At 48.8% G+C, this 9,770-nt stretch overlaps 1 long non-coding RNA gene across 1 annotated transcript; it reads right to left on the reverse strand.

The window, feature by feature from the left end:
- Positions 1-3,040: 3,040 nt before the first annotated feature.
- Positions 3,041-8,368, reverse strand: LOC149362176 (uncharacterized). The gene is made up of 2 exons (XR_016288983.1): positions 6,341-8,368; positions 3,041-6,035 (listed from the first exon to the last, which is right to left on the reverse strand). It is a non-coding gene; the product is annotated as an uncharacterized LOC149362176 (long non-coding RNA).
- Positions 8,369-9,770: the final 1,402 nt, after the last annotated feature.

The raw sequence follows: 9,770 nt of genomic DNA on the forward strand, positions 1-9,770 counted from the left end.
GAGGCATTAAAGGCTTTCGCCTTAAGAGGGTTCACCAGTGGCAGTGTCCATAGGAAATACATGGGAACTTTCAGAAGCTATACCGCGTCTAAATATGGCTCGATTTTCATGAGGTTTGTGGCAGCGTTTTCTTCTTGAATGAATAAAGGAAATGTTGCGGGCAGATTTCATTGTTTAAGTTTCACTTTTTTACCAATTAGACGCAAAGTTCCAGAAAAATGGTGCTTTTAGATATGTAGGTCTTTCATGTCATCTCGTGAAAAAACCAAGCCAAAAATCAAAATTTCGTCCGCAACATTTCCTCCCTTTTTCTTTCTTGATTGTTAAGACACGATTTTTATCCATATCGAAGTTAGTGTTAGCCTTTTACAGGCTCTGAAAGTTGTGTATGTATTTTCTGAGGGGATTTGAATTTCGCGCCAAAATTTACTAGCGCGGCGTGGCTCCATCTGGCGACAGAATATTTTGTCGCTACTGCACTCTACCACCAACTTCTTGCTTGTCTGTGTTCGTGCGGATGCGTTTTTCTTAGAACACGGACGAACTTCATTTCTTTCTTTCCTTTTTTCTTGCTTGGGCTGTATTTCTAAAAGATTCCTGCTTTTCTTTTTTTCTCGAGCTGGTGGTGCTAAAAAGAAGTGAGATGCAAGGCCACACCTACAAGCTACCCCCCCCCCCCCCCCCCCCCCACACACACACAGTAAGGCACTGTTTGCACCAAAACGCAGGTGTGTCGAGTTATCCGGCCAAAAACCGGTTACTGGGTTCATGTAAACGCGCCGTGTCGGGTCAGGAGTCGGGACCAGTCAACTCCGCGCAAAGGGGTAGGTTGACTCAACTCCTCCCTGCCCCGATGTGCTTGTAAACGCTGTCGAGCCGAAAAAACGGAGGGGAAAGGATAAGCGCGAAATTGTTTTTGCTTGCGCCGTCGCATCTCCGAAGCAGCGGTGGCGTGCCTCAATCTTGGATATGTTACCACTGCTCGCTTGCAATGCGAGGCTCGAAGCTTGGTGTCGCTGCAGTTGAACCGGTCTTCACTCGCTAAAATCCAGTTTATGCAAACACGCGACGTCTGGTCCTTCTTTTTACTTTCTTATTACCAAAAATTTCAGGGGGCACTTTGACTGTCTAAAGTGGGTAGAGGCGGAAGCGTTTTCCGCACCACCTTCGCTGTTTCTGTGGCACCGGTGGCGTCACATATAATTGAGTACTAATTACTAAGTGATGACAAATCACTTATTAATGGTTAATTACTGATTAATGCCTGAATACTAATTAACTGCTAATTAATGAGGCTTAAGCTTCGCCTTTAGGAGTGGAACGCGACAGCGCGTTGTAGCGCTGCCAGGGAGTCCACGGAACACCACCCGTTCAGCGCGATGCCTTGCCCTTTGAACGCAACGCTTTTTGAGGAAAGGAAATGGCGCAGTAATTCTCTGTCATCTCGGTGGACACCTGAACCGCACCGTAGAGGAAGGGAGGAAGTGGGAGTGAAAGAAGATAAAGAGGAGCCGTAATGAAGAAAATGAAAATTGTATTTGAGGAAAGGAAATTACGCAGTAACTGTCTCACAAAATTCAGGGGGGCACTTTTTTGACCTAGTGTGTGGTCACTGATGCCCCTAAGAGTGGAACGCGACAGCGTCTTGCAACGCTGCCAAGGAGTCCATAGAACGCCATCGCCCATTTGGTTCTACGCATCGCTCGTCAGTAAATTGGTTTTTGAGGAAAGGAAATGTATCTGTCTCGCATTTGTCGGTGGACACCTAAACCTCGCGGGAAGGGAATGGAGGAGGATGAGAGTGAGTGAAGACACCGTATTCACTAGACGCGCCTTTGTTCATTCCAAACCATCGAGCAGGCATGGCGGAGTGGGTAGCATGCTCGTCTCTCACGCCGAAGACCGGGGTTCGATTCCTGAGCTCGACCAATTTCTTAATCGGTTTTATTTATTTATATGGCCTGACTAGTAAAGCTAATTAGTCTAATTGGGTAATTAAACAATTACCTAAGCTCAGTCCCACTTACTTGGAGCATCACTATACGATGCCTTCAATTGGTTGCATGGTTACCAGCCAAAGTACAATTGGCCCGGTTTGAAATTCGCGCACTGTGACGTCACGACCGTTGCCACCAATTGAAAAGCGTGACATTTTCTGTCGACAACTGCTGCTTACAACGATGAGACATTAAAGGCTTCCGCCTTAATAATTACAGTGTTGTAGGCGTTACCGAAAAAAAGTAACTAAATACGTTACTCGTTACACTAAAAAAAAGGAACGCGTTACCGTTACCGAAAAAAAGTATCGCACGTTACTTTGCCGTCACTCCATGGCCATAAATTTTAATCAGTGCGTCTTTGCTGTAAGAACTCAAGATAACAGTTTTATAAAGCTCATACCTCATATAATTCCAACTTCACAAAGAAAACATAGCTGAACTGAGCAAATTTACAGTAATTGTGGTGTGTATCTGCTTACGAAATTACGCGGAAATTGTGTAGCAACAAAGAAATGTAAATGTCATAGTTCCTCAAAAAATATATTTGCGCACATAAAAAATTTTTTTTTTACTTGAACCTTCGTAATTATCGCAAAAATGCGAGTGTTTACGTCAAGGTGTTCAAGGTCAGCTTCGCTCGCTTAGGAGCTCAATAACGAGAAACGTAGCCGGAGTTGCAGATAGAAACAGCTGGTTGACTGCGATCCCCTTTTGTGTGCTGTACCATTGTACTCTTTCCACGGCTCTCTTAGGGCCATCTTGAAGTAAACTGGCGACATTCCTGAGTTTTCTCAGAAGAGGGAACTTCCACAAAGAATGCGAGAGTGTCACCTGGGAACGAGACACTGACTTACAGATTTCTGCAAATGGTTCATTGGTGGCTTGGCATGCGTCCACTCTTTAGAGAGATGTGTGTGTGAGTGGTTTGGGGGCGAAGACAAGTTTGTGACTGCGTGTTCGTGCTTTTTTTTTAGTTGAGTGCGTCGTCAAGGGCAGGTTTTTTTTTGGCATGCATGCGAGCCGCAACAAGGGTCGTCAAGAACACCGGTAGATTTTGTTTATTTGCAATACTATTTTTGGCGTTTTTTTTTTCTGAAAGAGAGGCGGAGAGGGACAATTGAATTAAGAAGTAACCAGTAACATGACACCTCTAATTACCGAAAAATGTTAACGTAAGTACGTTACCCGTAACAATTTCGAAATGGTAACGAGTACGTTACTATGTTACCGAAAAAAGTAACGCGTTGCCGGTAACGCCGTTACTTGTAACGCGTTACTGACAACACTGCCAATAAATAGCCACTAACAACACGCGTTGGTCGAGTTGGGTTGACCTTGCGCAGCCCGACTCAACCTGACGTTATTGGTTCATGTAAACAGGGCTAAGCAAGAACTCGCTTATGCAATGACAAAGTTTGCGTCCGGCCACCATGCATAGCTGCAGGACGCTCTCGGTGCTTTTGCGAGCCACACTTCCCGTCCTCTTCAGTTTTCTCTAACTCTGATTTATTTCTTTGTGGAATTATAAGCAGGGAAGGAGGTATCAAAGCAAGTAAATCTGTTATAATTTAAATATTTTCACGAGGTGGTGAAAATGCCGTGAAAACACAGACGAGCAGATTAACGTGGTACTGAAACAAGCTCTTTATTGGGCTGCCGTAGAATAGGCGTCTCCACCCACACACGGTCACCTGGCTTGTATTGTGCTTGGAGACGGCGGAGATTGCAGCGTTGGGCGTACGTTCGCTCTTGGTCTGTAATGCGTAGCCGGGCAACTCGTAGAGCTTCTGCACGCTGCAAGCAGGCGGTGACATCAAGTATGTCCTCATTGGTGACGTTTGGCAGCATGGCGTCCAGCGTTGTGGTTACTTTTTGCCGTAAATGAGCCTAAAATGTGTCACATAGTACTGGTCTCAATAAGTGCGCTGTAGTAGACGAACATGACGTACGGAAGGAAGACATCCCAGGCCTTGTGTTCTGCGTCGGCATGCATGCCGAGCTCGTCTGCAATGGTTTTGTTCAAGCGCTGCATGTGGCCGTTCATCTGTGGATGAAACGCGTCATCGTCCGACGGCACCTATACTGTAGCGCAGGATGGCTTGCGTCAGCTGCACAGTGAACGCAGTTCGTGTGTGTCGCGCGGGACACAGTGAAAGAAGGAAAAGCGAAACACACGCTGTAGCCAGAATGGGTGTTCTAGGCGGTTTCTTGGCTATCGTCATTTTCCGACGTTTCCTTCAAAGGTCGCTTGAGCGAGCGAGCCTTTTGTGCTTCGAGAATGTAATCAGGCTCACGAATTGGAAGGCCACGGCTCCTCCTTGGGTCCACGAGCTCAGGCAGCAAGCAGTACATATAAAATTTTTTGAGCCGCGGCAACATCTCGTCCTCCCAAAACGATTGATTCCTGGAAATCGCTTCAGTGCTGATGCCTTTTTTGGTCCACAGCACAAACAAGCACTTTTTACGGCGAGCAATATTCAGCTGTCCTTGCACTTGGTACCAGTAATTACTTTTTGTCTTCAGCTGCAATCTCCCGGTCTTGTTTTCCTCACAGCAGACTATTTTTTTGGCGCGAACTCCTTCTAGTGGAGTAAGGTCCCTCGCTGAGTAAGGACACTTGACTTCAACAAGAACGTCCTCCCCAATGAGTCCGTCCGGGGAAGCGCCAAGAAAGGGGTTCTCCTGGTCAACAAACAGGCCGCACTCCTTCACCACGACGTTGCACTCATTTTCGATTTGCTTGAGTGCTAAGCACTCGTGGTCTTTTCCATACCGAATCGCTTCGGAAGTTATTTCCTTGTACAGGATGTCGCCAACTGTCCGCCCACATCCCGTCGTTGGTTTCATTTTACAAATAGCACCAAACAATGATGCTGTCAATCTCTTTCGCCTTTCTTGTTTCCACAGAGTGCATCCACTCTGCTTCGACGTTGCTCGCTGCAGGTCTTCGATGTTGGTTGCTGATAGCGAAAGCGATTTCAGGAAGGTGTCGGAAGTAGATTTAAAAGCACCGGGCTCCATGTCTGGTAAGCCGTAATCAGCATCGGCACCAGTATGTCGCTCCTTTTCTCTGCGCTTGCAGCGTGAAGTGGTTGGTATCTTCTTTTTCGGTAGCTTTCGCTTTGAATTCCTCCTAGAAACTATCGCCTTCACAAATGATTCTGTGCATCCTCCAAGCTGCCCTCCCGAAATCCTGCGCGCGATTTTTTCGTGGTATGTTCCTCGGCAGTTGAGCGATAAGGAGGCTGCAAAACACCTTGTCTCGTAGGATCTTTTCAAACAATAGTTTATCCTCTTTCCTCCTACAAATTTCGCCACAATGGAGTTGTAATGTTCGGCAGCATTGTTATCGACGTCCATTATTAGGCTCGCCGTGTTTGCAACCACTCTGCTCATGGCAACACAAATTTCTTCACAGATGCCTTTTTGAACTATTTCAGGAAATATATTTTCTTCTCCCGCTTTGCTTCCGGAACAGAAGTAATCAGCGCAGTTAGCGTGGTCTCCGAACACATGATTTGGGCCGTTCTTTATGTCATGAGCAAGATGGTCTATTTTTTCAGAAAACGATGCCTCTTCAGAGCTTCTAACTTTTATTGCTGTTGCAACTCCATGCCGTAGGCGAACAGCTGCTTGGAGAATAGAGTTCTTTAATTTAGGAGGAATTTTTTCTAGCCGCTTCTTCTGAGCGATCTCTCTTATTTTTGCTGCATAGTTTCGAAGTAGGTGGTTCCTGCACTCAATTTTTTCAACCCGCTGGTTGCCATACGGTGCTGCTGCTACGATAGATCTGTAAGTGCTGGAATCGCCATCAGCAATAAGTTTTGTATATTTGATGCCATGTAGCTCAACGCTTTTCTTGAAGCCTTCCACCACAATAGCTTGCTCCATGCTTGTTGAGCTTCCCTGCCAGTTCTTGTGGCACTGATGCTGTTTCGGGGTGGCACCTTGTGGAGTCCGGCCACACATTGCGCATATCTTGTTTTTCACGCCAAGGTACAGGACCTTTCCAGTTCTGTGACCAACGATAGCAGCCTGAAAGAGTAAGACCAATATTAGTCAAGAAGCTGCCCTACTGGCTGCACTGCTAATCGCTCGAACATATAGGTATTTCAGCTTATCATGCCTGCTATTCAAGTGCTACTTTAACACTACCTCTAGGCAGTTTGATGCCTTTCGATCACAACGGTACATAGCCCCGTGTACATGCAGCTAGGTTATGAAAGCGCGGATCTTTTCCATACCTCCCCAATTAGCCGAAAGAACAAGTGGGAAATATTTCAAGTACAAAATGCAGCGCTTTTTACCGCTATGGCAACTAAATAAATTCGTGCACTCACCACGCCTGACGGAGCGTCATATTTGTTCCTGTAGGATCTCTTTGACCACGCACCATCTGCGATGACTGCTATCGTGGGTGTACCGTCACTGTCAATGTCGCCGCATTCTCTTGCCAGCCTTGCCTCCTCTGCGCCCGCTGTTTTCATTTCCTCCCAGGCGGCTTGATTGATAATGTTGCCAACGTCGTCCTCTATTTTCGTGTAAGTGTCCGATGACATTCTTGGGATGTTCATAGACGCAAGCAGTTCGTTAAGGTTTGAGAAGCCACAGCCAATTGACATTATTCCACACACCGCTGATGTGTTTATATCGCCGCAGCCGCTGGAAGCTTGCGCATCAGATGGCGGGTCTGTGTGGATGACATCCTTCCTTCGGCACATCCTGCATACAAGAGTCAACGTGCTTCGTAGACCTTGCTTTCTTTCAGACACACAGTCCATATCCGCCAAAGTGCAGTTGAAGGGAACATGGAGGGCGGTCTTTTGCAAGCTGGTCAACAGGTACTGAAGGCTAACAATGCGCCGCCCTTGAATTCCAGCATTTGCACTGCCGCTCTTTACGGTGGTGATCGCGGGACCTCCATTAGCAATATCTTCGTCGCACGACTCTGTTGTGCTCATCACTGAAGATGACAGGGCACTTCCTGACACCTCGGATTCTTTGATGGGGGCTTCAACGTCTGCCGGCCTTGGGTTGTGCTCGTTGACTTCTGGGGACGCAGAATCTTCAGCAGGGTGGGCAAGGTCGCCACCATAGAGGGGATAGTGTGTTTTGCACGTAGGAGGTTCGTTATCACGAGCTTGCCTCTTTCTGGTGTTCGCAATCAGTGCACCTGCACGTTTACGCTTCCCGTACCTGAAATTCTTTGCTGGCATTTTCTGCTGACTTGTTGCCTGCTGGTATTCAAGCACCTTGAGACAAATCAGGGAACAAAGTATGGCGCACAAAAGTGCCACAAGATGATGGCTACCGTCAGAACAAGCCAAACTCAAGCCTTGTTGGTGCTGAGAAGCGGAAGATGGGTGTCCGGCCCTGGGAACGCTCGTACGAGACTAGGCAAAGTAAGCTGCACGCTGTCACTACAATCGAGGACATCCTTCTGCAGCTAGAAGGCTACGCGGGAAAGGGAAGAAGACCAGCCATGAGCCTTGTGCTTGTAACCAGCCGGAGGGACGACGCTTACAGCAGCATGGTCAGTGCAAGAATGAACCACTGTTTATTGAAGGCACAGCTTTTATAGGCACGAGCAAGAGCGCTGTACCGGAGGGACGACGCTTGCCGGCGTTCTGGGCCAGCCGAGTGGGACGCGCGCCGGCGTTCTGGGCGAGCCGAGCGGGACGCGTGCCGGCGTTCTGGGCAAGCCGAGCGGGACGCGCGCCGGCGTTCTGGGCAAGCCGAGCGGGACGCGCGCCGGCGTTCTGGGCGAGCCGAGCGGGACGCTGTAACCTACTGCGCATTACTGTTGCGCATCGGCGCGATGCAATCACTGATGCGCGGCACTGATACGAACACGACACGTGTCCGTTACAGTGCTAGGAGCTCCTTTCTTTCCTTTTATTTAGAGACTGACTACATAGGTGTTCAACACAATGGAACCTTTTCCGGGTAATGTCCTGCGGATGCACCAAGCCATTTTAACCGACCACACCTGTCTGCTCAGGCGAAACCAGTCACCCCACCTTACCATTGTAAAAGAATTTTCGCAGAAAAGACTGAAGGAAGCTTAGGCGACCCAAACCAGAAACGCTAAATTGGTGGGTTACTGGGAAATGGTCCATTGTATGACCCCCACATCCTTCTGTGCTCAATGGCTTGAGAGGGGGGTCAACTTTTTTGTGCTTCGGTCTCTGGAACCTTGGCCGCATACCTACAGATAGTTCTGGGCTCTACTTTGTGTACGCGGAAGAACGAATACTTTTTTTCGTGTCGCGGTGTAGTTTACACACCTGGAGGGGGAATAGAACTTCCCTCCTTTTTGGGGTACTCAGGTGCTGCCATCTATCGACAGAAAAAGTTCAAATCTGAGTTGCCTTGTATCTGGTGAGCCCTCTTAAAAGAGAGGAAGAAAGAGTGAAAGAAGAGACGCGCGTCGCAACAACCGCGTCCGCCGAAGCGAAGACGCTGGCTCAAACTACAGATACCCCCAAGGCCTCCCCTCTCTCCCCGAGCACCTGTTCGATAAAGAAAAGCAATGTCTCTGAAGGAGTAAGCTTGAGTGAATGTGAGTTCCTGATCGTTGGGGTCGGAGGGGTATGTCCGGTGGGAGAGCGCGCGGGCGGCGGCGTCAGCTGCCTCATTTCCCTCAAAGCCCATGTGAGCAGGATCCCAAACGATACGCCGGCGACAGCGGACGCTGTTTTAAGGCGATAGCCTTTAATACTATCGTTAGCAGCCGTGCCCGTGTCGGCAGCCGTGTCGGAAGCCGCGTCGGCAGATTTTTCCGCGTTTCGGCGTCACTACTTGAAAAATTACGAGGAACTTTAGCGGCTAAAGTGGTGAAAGGCGAAAGCCTCTGTGCTGCATTCTGCTACGCGATTGTTCACTTCACATTCTGTTGGTGCATTAATTAATTGCCAATTAATGGCGCTTAATGGTGCCTTTAAGATTGGAACGCGACAGCGTGTTGTAGCGCTGCCAGGGAGTCCACGGAACGCCACCACCCGTTCGGCGCGATGCGTTGCCTTTTGAACGCAACGCTTTTTGAGGAAAAGAAATGATTTCAGGAAGGGAAATTACGCAGCAACTGTATCGCATATCTCTGTCGACACCTGTCGAAAATTGTATTTGAGGAAAGGAAATTACGCAGTAACTGTCTCGGATATTTCGGTGCACACCCGTCAAAATTCGCGCGCAGTGATGTCACGACCATTTCGACTAATCTGAAACGCGGGCAAATTTGCTAATACGTTTTGGTCACGAGAGTATGAGCCATTAAGAGAGAGAGAGAAAAACTTTATTCACACAGGAATTCGGGGCACGCCCCAGGGTCCCCGCACGACCCCACTGCACTCAAGTGTTTATGTTCCTACGGCCCATAACACTGGCAGCACGGCCGGTTGCGATGGTCTGCACGGCCGGGTCCTCCGAGCGCAGCAGAGTCTCCCAGTCCTCCCAGGTCTTGAGGTTCTCTAGGCCCCGCGGGGGAGGGTCCGCCGGGCAGAGGGAAAGGATGTGGAGGGAAGAAGCGAAGGGTTCTGGGCATAGGGCACATGCGGGAGTGGGAAGGGATGGATGATAGTGGGCTAGGTTAAGGGGTGAGGGGAGAGTGTGTGTCTGTAGTCTGCGCCAGAGTGTTGCGTGTTTGTTATTTAGGGAGGGGTGGGGCGGGGGGTAGAGCTGGCGTGAGGCTCTGTATGCCTGGGTCAGCTATCCCTCACCATACCGCAGGCTGCACATTGGCGACAACTACAAACCCGAGCTGCTCCATAC

The sequence above is a fragment of the Amblyomma mixtum genome, chromosome 2, assembly GCF_055824585.1.
Source record: "Amblyomma mixtum isolate Tamu chromosome 2, ASM5582458v1, whole genome shotgun sequence".
In the NCBI taxonomy this organism is placed as follows: Eukaryota; Metazoa; Arthropoda; class Arachnida; order Ixodida; family Ixodidae; genus Amblyomma; species Amblyomma mixtum.